Source organism: Triticum aestivum, chromosome 1B (assembly GCF_018294505.1).
Source record: "Triticum aestivum cultivar Chinese Spring chromosome 1B, IWGSC CS RefSeq v2.1, whole genome shotgun sequence".
NCBI lineage: Eukaryota > Viridiplantae > Streptophyta > Magnoliopsida > Poales > Poaceae > Triticum > Triticum aestivum.
In genome coordinates this window covers 464,037,095-464,051,935 of record NC_057795.1, presented here as the reverse complement: position 1 = coordinate 464,051,935, position 14,841 = coordinate 464,037,095, and the positions used below count along the sequence as shown (strand labels likewise).

The window sequence follows — 14,841 nt, the reverse complement described above, 5'->3', positions numbered from 1 at the left end:
CGGAGACGAGGATGACTGTGGCCTTGGACTCGGCGGAGCCAGAGACGTACACCGCGATCCCGCCGAAGACGTCGTCGATGACCCTGCCCTCCCCGCCGGCGGGTTCGTGCAGCACTGCGGGCTCGCCATCCTCACTCACATCTGCCTCCTGGCAGCGAGGCTGCGCGGAGTTGGACGTGCGAGACTAGTCGCGAAGCGAACACCTTGGTGGGCACGTATTTGTTTTGAACCTCCTGGCGTCGAGGTGGGAGCTTGTTGGGTGATTTCGTTTGATGTGATGCTTCCTTTGTTGTCGGGGTCAGATGCTTTCTTGTCGCGGGTCTACCGTCTACCTACCGCGGCGACATTTCCCGCGACGGCCCAACCTGCTTAATTTATTTTGGGTCTATTTTATGTCCACTTTCTCAATTTCTATGTTTAGTCAAGATGTATCAGGTGAAAAAGAACGAAATCACGGGGTAACCTGCACGTCCGTCGGATAATAATCCTATAAGATCGACCGCCCGGGCAGCAGTTTGATGGAGCCCCGAACAACCGTCCGATCCCTCGTCATGAGCCGTCGGTCCTTTGCAACAAGGTTCATGTTGCCCTCATTGCGGCCTTGTCGCAATCCACAACGAGCAGTTTTTTTCTATGATTGCAATTAAATCCTTAAACCCCCTTCTTTGCAACAATGGTTCATATTATGCTCAAGGCTTCACAACACAAATCTTGTTGCAATCCTCGCTGAATTTTACTTTTTCCAACGACTGCAAACTAGATCCTCAAATCCCTTTCTTTACAACAAGGTTCATGTTGCGTTCAGCCTGTTGTAACACCCCAAAAATTTAACCATGATTTTTTTATTAAAATTTTGCCAGAAAATTAAATTTTTATTTTCTGGATTTATCTTTTGATTTCAGAACCTCTCTTTTCTTTGATATTGTGGAGTTTTTACCCCAAGTGAAAACTTTCCAAAAATATTATTGGACTTGTATACCCTCTCAAGAAAACATTTCTTTTATCAGTGGAATTATTTATATGATTATTTTTCCTGAGCTTTATTCTTGTAAAAATGATTTTTCATAAGTTATGGAGCCTCTTTTGCACTGCAACCATTTCAAATTCTTCTTTAAAATCCCCACCAAAATTTGGGGAGGTCATGTGATGTTCCCACATCACTTTTGTGCAAAAATCTCTTTTAGTCATTGGAAATTTTGAGCTCTACCCCTAGTTTTCAAATCTGGTCCAGTTTGTAAAATTGCACTACAACCTATTTAAATATTTATTTAAAGTTTCCACCAAAATTAGGGGATGTTAGTAGGAGTATATTATTCAACCTTATGCAAAAATCCACAGGTGTTCTTTGAAAAAAATGAGCAAATCATCCTCTTTTGCTCTCTGGCCCAATTGGGTGTTTTCTACTGCAACTCTATTTTATGCTGCTCTAGTGCCCATGATCTTTCTCCTGATTATAAACCACCCTACAAAACCCTTAAGTCCAGGAGAATGGACCCATTGGAGTATTTTTGGTCCATGCAATAATAGCCTTTAGTTTCTTCCCAGATTTGGTTTTCTCAAAAACTTGCACTAACAAGTTTCTTGTTTTGCCCAACAAACCTTGACACCCTTTTTATCATCCAAAGAGATTATGATCTGGAGTTTTTGGCCACCCCAAGAGTTTCCTAGATGCCCTGAGCATTCTGTCGAACACCTTGAGTGCATGAACAGAATTGGCATGAACCTTAGTTTGCATTTTGAACCTGCTTGATTTGCCAACCAGCATGTCCACTAAGCCCCTAGATAACCCTAACATAGACCTGTTAATCCCCAGCCCCACCCAAGCCTCCTGGCATGCCTTGGCATTTTGCCGAAGCCTGGCGTGTGTGCTCTGGGCGCGCCTAGAGAGCTTGTTTTGCACGCGCGCGCACCGAGCCGTCGTGTCTCGCTGCCGTCCTCCCCGCGCCCGTGCTGACCCTTGGCCACTCGCAGCCATCGTGCCCGACCCCTCCCTCACCGCAGAGCCGCCCCGGCCACCTCCTGGCACCCCACAGAGCCACTGTCAGGTCGGCCATGGCGGCTAGCTGACGGCCGCAGCAGGCCCCGGCCGTGGCAGCACTGCCCGAGCCACTCCAGCGCGCCAGCTGCCCTCTGGAACAGCTCGAGCTCATCCGCGAGCCCTTCCGCTAGTGCGCGCCACCGCCACGTCACCCTGCAGCTACAGAACGGTGGTTCGCCGTCGATCTTATCCCCGGCCTCCATGGAACCGACCTCTGTCACCTATAAAAGGAGCCCCCGAGCCCGTCCAGACCTCAGGCGACCTCAAGCCATTCCTCCAAAGCCCCCACGGCCAGCAATCAACGACGGGAAGCCTTCTTCCTCGTCTCCGATCAGTTCGACCGCCGCCATGCTCCGGTGCCGTGCGTCACAAGCAGAGCCTCCCCCGTCCATCCAGTGCTTCCATCCCCCTCCCCTTGACCGTGCGGAGCCGCCCAACCTCTCAGCCTCGACCCAGCACCACCGTAGCCCAAACCCCCAAATCCTCACGAAGCCACCTCCGCCGCGGAGCTCGCCGTCGGTGACACCCTCCACCCCCGCCAACCTAGCAACCACTGGGAGGACCGCCCGGGACTGGCGGACCCATCCCTGCCCTCGGAACCCCGTGGGGAGCCACGGGATGGCGATCGCCGGAGCCCCGCCACCGCTCGGACAGAGGAGGAAGGAGGCGCGGGCGACTGGTCAAACCTGACCAGTGGGCCCAAGGGACCCACTGTCAGTGACCCCGCACCGACCCGCCTGGTTTAAGTGAAAGCGTAAAACCCAGAGTATGCCTCCTCCGTTTTTTTATTCGAAACATTTTTCTTTTTTCAGTTTATTTTAAAAACAGAATTTTGACTAAACTTTGACTGGCTATAACTTTTTAAATATAAGACCAAATGACTTGATTCTTTTTCTGTTGTTTCTCAAATTCTGTCTAGTTTATTTTCATATTTATTTGAAATTTTTCCAAACAACTTTTTTGTACTATTTTGAAACCATGTGTTTGTTGGGGAACGTAGCAGAAATTCAAAATTTTCCTACGTGTCACCAAGATCTATCTATGGAGAAACCAGCAACGAGGAGAAGGAGAGTGCATCTACATACCCTTGTAGATCGCTAAGCGGAAGCGTTCAAGTGAACAGGATTGATGGAGTCGTACTTGTCGTCATACAAATCACCGATGACCAAGTGCCGAACGCACGACACCTCCGCGTTCAACACACGTACAGCCCGGTGACGTCTCCCATGCCTTGATCCAGCAAGGAGAGAGGGAGAGGTTGAGGAAGACTCCATCCAGCAGCAGCACAACGGTGTGGTGGTGATGGAGGAGCGTGGCAATCCAGCAGGGCTTCGCCAAGCACTACGGGAGAGGAGGAGGAGGAAGAAGAGATGCAGGGCTGCACCAACGAGAGATCGAATCGCGTGTTTTGGGCAGCCCCTAGGCCTCATATATATAGGGGAAGGGGAGGAGGGTGCGCCCCCTCTAGGGTTCCCACCCCTAGAGGGGCGGCAGCCCCAAACCCATCTATGGGTGGCGGCCACAAGGGGGAGGAGAGGGAGGCGCAGGGAGTATGGGCCTTAGGGCCCATCTGCCCTCAGGGTTTGCCCCCTCTCCCCTTCTAGGCGCATGGGCCATGGTGGGAGGCGCCCTAGCCCACCTAGGGGCTGGTGCCTTCTCACACTTGGCCCATGTATGCCTCTGGGGCTTGTGGCCCCACTTGGTGGACCCCCGGGACCCTCCCGGTGGTCCCGGTACGTTACCGATAAACCCCGAAACTTTTCCGGTGACCAAAACAGGACTCCCATATATAAATCTTTACCTCCGGACCATTCCGGAACTCCTCGTGATGCCCGGGATCTCATCCGGGACTCCGAACAACATTCGGTAACCACATACAAACTTCCTTTATAACCCTAGCGTCATCGAACCTTAAGTGTGTAGACCCTACGGGTTCGGGAGACATGCAGACATGACCGAGACGTTCTCCGGTCAATAACCAACAGCGGAATCTGGATACCCATGTTGGCTCCCACATGTTCCACGGTGATCTCATCGGATGAACCACGATGTCAAGGACTCAATCGATCCCGTATACAATTCCCTTTGTCTAGCGGTATTGTACTTGCCCGAGATTCAATCGTCGGTATACCGATACCTTGTTCAATTTCGTTACCGGCAAGTCTCTTTACTCGTTCCGTAACACATCATCCCGTGATCAACTCCTTGATCACATTGTGCACATTATGATGATGTCCTACCGAGTGGGCCCAGAGATACCTCTCCGTTTACACGGAGTGACAAATCCCAGTCTCGATTCGTGCCAACCCAATAGACACTTTCGGAGATACCTGTAGTGCACCTTTATAGCCACCCAGTTACATTGTGACGTTTGGTACACCCAAAGCATTCCTACGGTATCCAGGAGTTGCACAATCTCATGGTCTAAGGAAAAAATACTTGACATTAGAAAAGCTTTAGCATACGAACTACACGATCTTTATGCTAGGCTTAGGATTGGGTCTTGTCCATCACATCATTCTCCTAATGATGTGATCCCGTTATCAACGACATCCAATGTCCATGGTCAGGAAACCGTAACCATCTATTGATCAACGAGCTAGTCAACTAGAGGCTTACTAGGGACATGGTGTTGTCTATGTACCCACACATGTATCTGAGTTTCCTATCAATACAATTATAGCATGGATAATAAACGATTATCATGAACAAGGAAATATAATAATAACTAATTTATTATTGCCTCTAGGGCATATCTCCAACAGTCTCCCACTTGCACTAGAGTCAATAATCTAGTTCACATCATCATGTGATTAACGCTTAAGGTCACATCCCCATGTGACTAACACCCAAAGAGTTCTGGGTTTGATCATGTTATGCTTGTGAGAGAGGTTATAGTCAACGGGTCTGAACCTTTCAGATCCGTGTGTGCTTTACAAATCTCTATGTCATCTCCTAGATGTAGCTACCACACTCTATTTGGAGCCATTTCAAATAACTGTTCTACTTGGAGTTATTCTAAATTGTTGCTCCATGATACGTATCCGGTATCTCTACTCAGAGCTATCTGGATAGGTGTTAAGCTTGCATCGTCGTAACTCTTTACGTCGAACTCTTTATCACCTCCATAACCGAGAAAATTCCTTAGTCCACTAGTTACTAAGGATAACTTTGACCGCTGTACTATGATCCATTCTTGGATCACTCTTGTACCCCTTGACTGACTCATGGCAAGGCACACTTTAGGTGCGGTACACAGCATAGCATACTGTAGAGCCTATGTCTTAAGCATAGGGGACGACCTTCGTCCTTTCTCTCTATTCTGCCGTGGTCGAGCTTTAAGTCTTAACTTCATACCTTACAACTCAGGCAAGAACTCCTTCTTTGACTGATCCATCTTGAACACCTTCAAGATCATGTCAAGGTATGTGCTCATTTGAAAGTATTATTAAGCATTTTGATCTATCCTTATAGATCTCGATGCTCAATGTTCAAGTAGCTTAATCTAGGTCTTCTATTGAAAAACATCTTTCAAATAACCCTATATGCTTTCTAGAAATTCTACATCATTTCTGATCATTAATATGTCAACAACATACACTCATCAGAAATTCTATAGTGCTCCCACTCACTTCTTTGGAAATACAAGTTTCTCATAAACTTTATATAAACCCAAAATCTTTGATCATCTCATCAAAGTGTACATTCCAACTCCGAGATGCTTACTCCAGTCCTTAGAAGGATCGCTGGAGCCAGCATATCTTTTAGCATCCTTAGGATCGACAAAAACTTTCTGATTGTATCACATACAACCTTTCCTTACGAAGACTGGTAAGGAAACTCATTTTGACATCCATCTGCCTGATTTCATAAATGCAGCTAATGCTAACATGATTCCGACGGACTTAAGCATCGCTACGGATGAGAAAATCTCATCGTAGTCAACTCCTTGAACTTGTGAAAAACTCTTCGCCACAAGTCGAGCTTCATAGACGGTAACATTACCGTCCATGTCCGTCTTTTTCTTAAAGATCCATTTATCTCAATGGCTTGCCTTTCATCGGGCAAGTCCACCAAAAGTCCATGCTTTGTTCTGATACATGGATCCTATCTCGGATTTCATGGTTTCTTAACCATTTGTCGGAATTTGGGCCCACCATCGCTTCTCCATAGCTCGTAGGTTCATTGCTGTCTAGTAACATGACCTTCAAGATAGGATTACTGTACCACTCTGAAGTAGTATGTATCCTTGTCACCCTACGAGGTACGGCAGTGACTTGATCCGAAACTTCATGATCACTATCATAAGCTTCTACTTCAATTGGTGTAGGTGCCACATGAATAACTTCCTGTGCCCTGATACACACTGGTTGAAGTGATGGTTCAATAACCATATCAAGTCTCCACCATCCTCCCACTCAACTCTTTCGAGAGAAACCTTTCCTCGAGAAAGGACCCGATTCAAGAAACAATCCATATTGCTTTCGGATCTGAATTAGGAGGTATACCCAACTGTTTTGGGTGTCCTATGAAGATGCATTTTATCCGTTTTGGGTTCGAGCTTATCAATCCTGAATTTTTTTTTCACATAAGCGTCGCAGCCCCAAACCTTTAAGAAACGACAACTTAGGTTTCTCTAAACCATAATTCATACGGTGTCATCTCAACAGAATTACGTGGTGCCCTATTTAAAGTGAATGTGGTTGTCTCTAATGCCTAACCCATGAACAATAGTGGTAATTCGATAAGAGACATCATGGTACGCACCATATCCAATAGGGTGCAACTATGATGTTCGGACACACCATCACACTATGGTGTTCCAGGCGGTATTAATTGCGAAACAATTTCCACAATGTCTTAATTGTGTGCCAAAACTCGTAACTCAGATATTCATCTCTATGATCATATCATAGACATTTAATCCTCTTGTCACAATGATCTTCTACTTCACTCTGAAATTACTTGAACCTTTCAATAATTCAGACTTGTGTTTCATCAAGTAAATATTCTCAACATCTACTCGAATCATCTGTGAAGTAAGAACATAATGATATTCACTGCATGCCTCAGCACTCATTGGACTGCACACATCAAAATGTGTTACTTCCAACAAGTTGCTATCTTGTTCCATCTTACTGAAAACGAGGCTTTTCAGTCATCTTGCCCATGTGGTATGATTTGCATATCTCAAGTGATTCAAAAACAAGTGAGTCCAAACGATCCATCTGCATGGAGTTTCTTCATGCGTATACATCAATAGACATGGTTCGCATGTCTCAAACTTTTCAAAAACGAGTGAGTCCAAAGATCCATCAACATGGAGCTTCTTCATGCGTTTTATACCATTATGACTTACATGGCAGTGCCACAAGTAAGTGGTACTATCATTACTATCTTATATCTTTTGGCATGAAAATGTGTATCACTACGATCGAGATTCAATAAACCATTCCTATTAGGTGCAAGACCACTGAAGGTATTATTCAAATAAAATAGAGTAACCATTATTCTCCTTAAATGAATAACCGTATTGCAATAGACATAATCCAATCATGTCTATGCTCAACGCAAACACCAAATGACAATTATTCAGGTTTAATACTAATCTTGATGGTAGAGGGAGCGTGCGATGTCTGATCACATCAAACTTGGAAACACTTCCAACACATATCGTCAACTCACCTTTAGCTAGTCTCCGTTTATTCCGTAGCTTTTATTTCGAGTCACTAATACTTAGCAACCGAACCGGTATCTAATACCCTGATGCTACTAGGAGTACTAGTAAAGTTCACATTAACATAATGTATATCCAATATACTTCTACGACCTTGCCAGCCTTCTTATCTACCAAGTATCTAGGGTAATTCTGCTCCAATGGCTGTTCCCCTTATTACAAAAGCACTTAGTCTCGGGTTTGGGTTCAACCTTGGGTTTCTTCACTAGAGCAGCAGCTGATTTGCCGTTTCATGAAGTATCCCTTCTTGCCCTTGCCCTTCTTGAAACTAGTGGTTTCACCAACCATCAACAATTGATGCTCCTTCTTGATTTCTACATTCGCGGTGTCAAACATCGTGAATACCTCAAGGATCATCATATCTATCCCTGATATGTTATAGTTCATCACGAAGCTCTAGCAGCTTGGTGGCAATGACTTTGGAGAAACATCACTATCTCATCTGGAAGATCAACTCCCACTCAATTCAAGTGATTGTTGCACTCAGACAATCTGAGCACAAGCTCAACAATTGAGCTTTTCCCTCTTAGTTTACAGGCTAAGAAAATTGTCGGAGGTCTTATACCTCTTGACGCGGGCACGAGCCTGAAATCCCAATTTCAGCCCTCGAAACATTTCATATGTTCCGCAATGTTTCGAAAAACGTCTTTGGTGCCTCAATTCTAAACCGTTTAACTGAACTATCACGTAGTTATCAAAATGTGCATGTCCGATGTTCGCAACATCCACAGACGACGATTGGGGTTCAGCACACTGAGCGGTGCATTGAGGACATAAGCTTTCTACTGTCCGCATAATCGCTACTTTCAACTTCCAACTATATTTTCTCTAGGAACATATCTAAACAGTGGAACTAAAGCGCGAGCTTACGACATAATTTGCAAAAGGTCTTTTGACTATGTTCAAGATAATTAAGTTCATCTTATGAACTCCCACTCAGATAGACATCCCTCTGGTCATCTAAGTGATTACATGATCCGAGTCAACTAGGCCGTGTCCGATCATCACGTGAGACGGACTAGTCATCATCGGTGAACATCTTCATGTTGATCGTATCTACTATACGACTCATGTTCGACCTTTCGGTCTCTGTGTTCCGAGGCCATGTCTGTACATGTTAGGCTCGTCAAGTTAACCCTAAGTGTTTCATGTGTGTAAATCTGTCTTACACCCGTTGTATGTGAATGTAAGAATCCATCACACCCGATCATCACGTGGTGCTTAGAAGCGACGAACTTTAGCAACGGTGCACAGTTAGGGGGAACACTTTCTTGAAATTTTAATGAGGTATCATCTTATTTACTACCGTCGTTCTAAGCAAATAAGATGCATAAACATAATAAACATCACATGCAATTATATAGTAGTGACATGATATGGCCAATATCATATAGCTCCATTGATCTCCATCTTCGGGGCTCCATGATCATCATCGTCACCGGCATGACACCATGATCTCCCTCATCATGATCTCCATCATCGTGTCTTCATGAAGTTGTCTCGCCAACTATTACTTCTACTACTATGGCTACCGGTTAGCAATGAAGTAAAGTAATTACATGGCGTTGTTTAATGACACACAGGTCATACAATTAATAAAGACAACTCCTATGGCTCCTGCCGGTTGTCATACTCATCGACATGCAAGTCGTGAATCCTATTACAAGAACATGATCAATCTCATACATCACATATCATCCATCACATTCTTCTTGGCCATATCACATCACATAGCATACCCTGCAAAAACAAGTTAGACGTCCTCTAATTGTTGTTTGCATGTTTTACGTGGCTGCTAAGGGTTTCTAGCAAGAACGTTTCTTACCTACGCAAAACCACAACGTGCTATGCCAATTGCTATTTACCCTTCATAAGGACCCTTTTCATCGAATCCGTTCCGACTAAAGTGGGAGAGACTGGCACCCGCTAGCCACCTTATGCACCAAGTGCATGTCAGTCGGTGGAACCTGTCTCACGTAAGAGTACGTGTAAGGTCGGTCCGGGCCGCTTCATCCCACAATACCGTCGAAACAAGATTGGACTAGTAACGGGAAGCATATTGAACAAAATCAATGCCCACAACTACTTTGTGTTCTACTCGTGCAAAGAATCTTCGCAATAGACCTAGCTCATGATGCCACTGTTGGGGAACGTAGCAGAAATTCAAAATTTTCCTACGTGTCACCAAGTTCTATCTATGGAGAAACCAGCAACGAGGGGAAGGAGAGTGCATCTACATACCCTTGTAGATCGCTAAGCGGAAGCGTTCAAGTGAACGGGGTTGATGGAGTCGTACTCGTCGTGATACAAATCACCGATGACCAAGTGTCGAACGCACAGCACCTCCGCGTTCAACACACGTACAGCCCGGTGACGTCTCCCATGCCTTGATCCAGCAAGGAGAGAGGGAGAGGTTGAGGAAGACTCCATCCAGCAGCAGCACAACGGCGTGGTGGTGATGGAGGAGCGTGGCAATCCAGCAGGGCTTCGCCAAGCACTACGGGAGAGGAGGAGGAGGAAGAAGAGATGCAGGGCTGCACCAACGAGAGATCGAATCGCGTGTTTTGGGCAGCCCCTAGGCCCCATATATATAGGGGAAGGGGAGGAGGGTGCGCCCCCTCTAGGGTTCCCACCCCTAGAGGGGCGGCATCCCCAAATCCATCTATGGGTGGCGGCCACAAGGGGGGAGGAGAGGGAGGCGCAGGGAGTATGGGCCTTAGGGCCCATCTGCCCTCAGGGTTTGCCCCCTCTCCCCTTCTAGGCGCATGGGCCATGGTGGGAGGCGCCCTAGCCCACCTAGGGGCTGGTGCCTTCTCACACTTGGCCCATGTATGGCTCTGGGGCTTGTGGCCCCACTTGGTGGACCCCCGGGACCCTCTCGGTGGTCCCGGTACGTTACCGATAAACCCCGAAACTTTTCCGGTGACCAAAAAAGGACTTCCCATATATAAATCTTTACCTCCGGACCATTCCGGAACTCCTCGTGACGTCCGGGATCTCATCCGGGACTCCGAACAACATTCGGTAACCACATACAAACTTCCTTTATAACCCTAGCGTCATCGAACCTTAAGTGTGTAGACCCTACGGGTTCGGGAGACATGCAGACATGACCGAGACGTTCTCCGGTCAATAACCAACAGCGGGATCTGGATACCCATGTTGGCTCCCACATGTTCCACGATGATCTCATCTGATGAACCACGATGTCAAGGACTCAATCGATCCCGTATACAATTCCCTTTGTCTAGCGGTATTGTACTTGCCCGAGATTCGATCGTCGGTATACCGATACCTTGTTCAATCTCGTTACCGGCAAGTCTCTTTACTCGTTCCGTAACACATCATCCCGTGATCAACTCCTTGATCACATTGTGCACATTATGATGATGTCCTACCGAGTGGGCCCAGAGATACCTCTCCGTTTACACGGAGTGACAAATCTCAGTCTCGATTCGTGCCAACCCAATAGACACTTTCGGAGATACCTGAAGTGCACCTTTATAGCCACCCAGTTACGTTGTGACGTTTGGTACACCCAAAGCATTCCTACGGTATCCGGGAGTTGCACAATCTCATGGTCTAAGGAAAAAATACTTGACATTAGAAAAGCTTTAGCATACGAACTACACGATCTTTGTGCTAGGCTTAGGATTGGGTCTTGTCCATCACATCATTCTCCTAATGATGTGATCCCGTTATCAACGACATCCAATGTCCATGGTCAGGAAACCGTAACCATCTATTGATCGACGAGCTAGTCAACTAGAGGCTTACTAGGGACATGGTGTTGTCTATGTACCCACACATGTATCTGAGTTTCCTATCAATACAATTATAGCATGGATAATAAACGATTATCATGAACAAGGAAATATAATCATAACTAATTTATTATTGCCTCTAGGGCATATCTCCAACAGTGTTAATTTGAATTCCTCAAAATAGGATTGTTGGAAAGAGAAGAAAACTTTCAAAAAGTTTTGGAATGCACCCTGCCTCTCCACAATTGAAGGCAAGCATTCTGAACCATGGTATAATAGTTTTGTGTGTTGTTTTATACGGTTACAACACCACCTTGACATGGAGCATTCGTTATTTTATGTGATGATACGATCATACGCATGCGTTCATAATGAAGATTCTTTGCTGTTGGAAATGGATATGTTTGTGATAGTAATCATCCTAGTATGCCTTTCATGCCTACCGGAAGGAAGCTGGGAAGACTCTGTCTTGGGTAGACACGAGCTTGTCTCTAGCTCCTCGTCGAGACGATTGTGTCCGATATGGCATGACGAGGTATGATGAGTGGTGATTCTGTCTGTTGGTTGAAATATATTTGTTATGCTAATCATGCAGGGAATACTTAAACCTCCTGAGTCGACCATAGATCGAGTCTTGTTCCAGTAACCCCCATACTTGTTTCGTACTACCACTTGTCCCTGCCATAGGTAGGGTATGATTCAGTAAGTTGTCAACCCCTTCCCAGCACACACCGTACAGAGAGGCCATGGTGGAAGATATCGGCTGCATTCGGTAGGCATGCCACCTGGTCCGGGGGCATGGGTGTTTTCGGTTGTAGCCGAGGGGGTAGCTCCCCTAGTTTGCGTGCGTTATAAATTTTGTGATCCCATGCTAGTCGAGGTTGTAGCCTCCCCACTTAGAGTTTTGCTTAGCGAGTGTCGTGGGTGATTCCAGACACCGGTAAGTCAGACTGGTGTGTGCGGTCAGGTGTGTTTTCAATTCAAAGACCATAAACGGAATTAGTCCTGATGGACTAATGGAAATCTGTTACTCGTGGGTAAAGAGTACACCCTATGCAAAGATTATATCTATTTGAATAGCCGTGTCCATGGTTAAGGACTACAGTCTGGGATGGGTCAAGTGTCGGTCTTAGTGTCAGTCTTCGGAGAAAAAAATTGCTAAAGCCAAACATGGATCATGACTTGTGACTCATGATGATTATGATTACTATTATTATGGACTACCCTTTTACATTATTTGAGTTATTGAGTATCCCTGGGACGGTCCTACCTCCTGAATATTCACTGTGATTATTTTCTTATAAGCCCTTTATGTGGTGTCACTGAGACGGTCGACTGTGGCATACTTGTTATTTATTTCAATTATAAGCCCTTTATGTGGTATCGCTGAGACGCCCGACTATGGCATGCTTGTTATTTATTTACTTTATAAGCCCTTTATGTGGTGTCGCACTGACGCCCGACTGTGGCATGTTTGTTACTTATTTCACTTATAAGCCCTTTATGTGGTGTCGCTCAGACGCCCGACTGAGGCATACTTTAAATTATTATCCTTTCGAGGCGTCGCTTCAGACACCCGATCGGTGCATTCTAATTCTACTCCAGTATTGCCTATTCATGTTGTATATGAATAACTTGCTTACGTGCATCATGGATTTTATTTTGTGACTGACGTTGTGATCATAGAATATTTCAGAGCATGATTATCATTTGTTATATTATACCTGTGTTCATAATGTTTGCGAGTACATTCAAAAGTACTCACTGGCTTGTCCCTGGCTATTGTCTTGGCCAGATTCTTGCATGGAAAGGAGCGTTACGATGACAACCCCGGAACCTACTCAATGATGATAGCAGCCTCGCGAAGATAGGAGTTATCCAGGTCAGCTGTTCCTGTGGGTAATGGAGTCCCATAGACGCTGATGAACCACAAACCGCTTCTGCCATCAACCACTAGAACGTTGTGTTGTACTCATAGGCCAGAATGGTCTTGTACAACATATTATGTATTTTGCTTGGGGTTTCTGTATCAAGTTGGTGTCTCATCAGCTAACAGTAATCCTGGGGCTGGTGAGCGCAAGAGCCATTTTCTGGGGAATTAATATCCTGGAAAACCGGTCGCTACACCTGTGCAACTTGTCGCAATACATATTTTTCTTTTCGAAAAGGAGGTTATACGTACCGCATTTTTTCCTGCAACCGTGACTACATGGATGCGTCAGGAGAGATGCGTTGTGTGCCATCTGATCAATTCGGATCCCATGGTCACATGTCTATATGCACCCAGTTATCAGTCGGCTGGCTCCAAGCATTGCCATTATTTAAACGTATCTTGCACGCTTAACTTGTTTCTAATGGCAGCACATGAAACATGACATGCTCGACCCTAGTAATATCCTACGGCCCCGGCACTAGAGCTTATACAACACAACTTGACTATCCATTCTTAATAGTAGTGCGGCCTTCGCACGACTCCATGATCTTGATCACCAAAAAGAATCTTTTAAGAAAAGGAAGATAGCCCCTGAACTCTGCATCAGAGTGAAGCATGCGGCCTATTTATTGAATTAAAGTACGGAAACAAGAATTCAGGGTCCAGTACTGGCTCACAAACAGAGGTCAGAAATAATAAAATATTATAAAAAGATGCCACGGCCGGCGAAAGAAATAGGCTACAATGACTAAACATCTAGCCTATTATTAGCTCGCCATCCAAATCAGTTGAAGATAACCCGTGCTACCGTCTCCCACCGGTTGCACCCAGTAAGTAAAAGCTCCCTTGAGTCCGCATGAGTGAGTAACGACCACGTACGGATCCAAGCAGTGGTTCTGAAGATAACCTGCAAAAAGTTGTTAAATTTTTTCCGGTTAAAGATCGTATCATTTCTGTAGTTCCATATAGCCCAAAATAGTGCACATATCCCTATTAGAATATGTCCCGCAAAATTTAAATCCACTCCATGTAGCCACATCCCAAATAATGTTTTGATGCTAGTAGGAGGATTCACGTTGAAGGCTATATGAAGAGTACGCCAAAGAAGTTTGGGCAGCGGACAATCTAGAAAGAGGTGTTGAATCGTCTCATCATGGTCACAAAAACAACATCGGGAACTACCGACCCATCTTCGCTTTAGCAAGTTATCTTTTGTTAATATCACTCCCTTGTGTACAAACCACATGAAGATTTTAATTCTAAGCGGTACTTTAATCTTCCAGATGTGGAGAGACCTCGGGACTGGCCCAGAATCAATTAGGTCTAAGTACATAGATTTCACTGAGAAACTATCGTTCCTAGATAGTTT

The 14,841-nt window shown here is 45.4% G+C and overlaps 1 pseudogene; it reads right to left on the bottom strand.

Moving 5' to 3' along the window:
- LOC123078980 (endo-1,3;1,4-beta-D-glucanase-like) overlaps positions 1-129 on the bottom strand; it is a 95,666-nt pseudogene extending 95,537 nt beyond the window's left edge.
- Positions 130-14,841: the final 14,712 nt, after the last annotated feature.